General features: G+C 34.2%; 1 pseudogene; it reads left to right on the forward strand.

Annotated features, from left to right (window-relative positions):
* Nucleotides 1-927: 927 nt before the first annotated feature.
* Nucleotides 928-1047, forward strand: LOC145243107 (5S ribosomal RNA; annotated as a pseudogene).
* Nucleotides 1048-1595: the final 548 nt, after the last annotated feature.

Here is a 1595-nt window from a genome sequence, read left to right on the forward strand (position 1 = left end):
AACACCTTTTGGAGATCGTTTGGACTAATGGTTATTATAATTGACTCACCGTCTTTGTTTTGGTTTCGATCTCAGCTTTTTATTTTTTTTACTTACAAGAAGTGAACTGTTTAGAAAAAATACAATACTCGCATGCACGTGTCTCAATTTCTTTTTGTTTTTTACGTCTTTTTTAAGGAATGTAACTGTTATATAAATACTGGACAACGCTGGGTACACTTTCTAGTATATAATTATTCTAGTATTCTAATAGTATATGTATATATGTAATATATATATTAGAAAAGTTTTCCCAAAGGCTTAATATATTAAAATCTATTAGCCAGTTGCAACGTACATGTATCAATAAAAATTAAGGCAGGTAAATTGACTCAAATATTAAGCAATATGATTAACATTTCTGTAATCAAGCATTCATATATACTAGAAAGAAAAAAAAAAAAGCAAGGAAAAAGATTACATCATATTTGTATTGTAACATTCGAAAAAATACAAATATGATGTAATCTTTTTCCTTGTGTTGGTTTTTGCAAGAGTGTGTGTGTGTGTGCATATAAGAAACTAGCATGAAGACTCGACATTGCTGAGGATTGAATGAAGACTAGAATTCTCATAACACCATATTACTTTCTTTGCTTTTACTGCCCTGTTTCATCCCCTTAATATAGTCAAAAAAAGTTGAAATGTTGGATACTCTCTTAATTAGTGCCCTACACATATTGTTAAGACTTCATTAAAATCTGATATATTTTTGAAGTTTTAAGTCATTTCCGTCCCCACGGGTGGATACACATAGATATTTGTCACATATCGGCTAATATAGAGATTCATGACCACTTCCATTGTCTTCCCTAAAGAATTTTATACAAATGATATAAATTTAGTCATAATAGATTATGTTGGAAGTTTTAGGGGGTTTATATCGTCATACACAGCATAATCACGTTGACACAACTGGTTCCCGTCAGATCACCAAAGTTAAGCAACATTGAGCCTGGTCAGCACTAAAGATGGGTGACCATTTGGGAATTCCAGGTGCTGTATGTGCTCTCTGCTTATCTCAGCATTGTTTCCAGTCGGTCTTGTGGTCTTGCCTTGCCACTGGATCCAACCAGTGCTGATTCAGAAGAGATGTGGTTGCGTATTGCGCAACACTTACCTCAAAATTACGAATGCAGCTACCCTTTCAGAGGTGTGTCCATTGTCTCTTGAGACTGAATGGAGACATCAATGTCCTCATAACCTCTTTAGGGGTGCACTTAGAGAATCGGAAGCCCACCCCACCGTAATCTTCCCTGGTAAATTTTACATACGAATACACTTTTAGAATTGTCTAATCTTTCTTTCTTTAGCAAACATGCACACACAAGCACAGAGTTTCAAATATAGATACTTGATAGGAAGCTCAATTCAGTTGACATTTTGCGGTCATTTTGTTGTGTTTTAACAACAATAGGCTGACCTAATTCATGTCCAAAGTTGGTCAAATCCTTGTCTCTAACTCTTACTGCCCATTAGTTTGTCTCTGGTTTCAAGTGTTTTATTGTATTTTCTTAACTCTTTAGTCGGATTAGTGATTTTTTTTTTTTTTATAT

The sequence above is a fragment of the Euprymna scolopes genome, chromosome 21, assembly GCF_053919585.1.
Source record: "Euprymna scolopes isolate OS-2025 chromosome 21, ASM5391958v1, whole genome shotgun sequence".
Lineage (NCBI taxonomy): Eukaryota > Metazoa > Mollusca > Cephalopoda > Sepiida > Sepiolidae > Euprymna > Euprymna scolopes.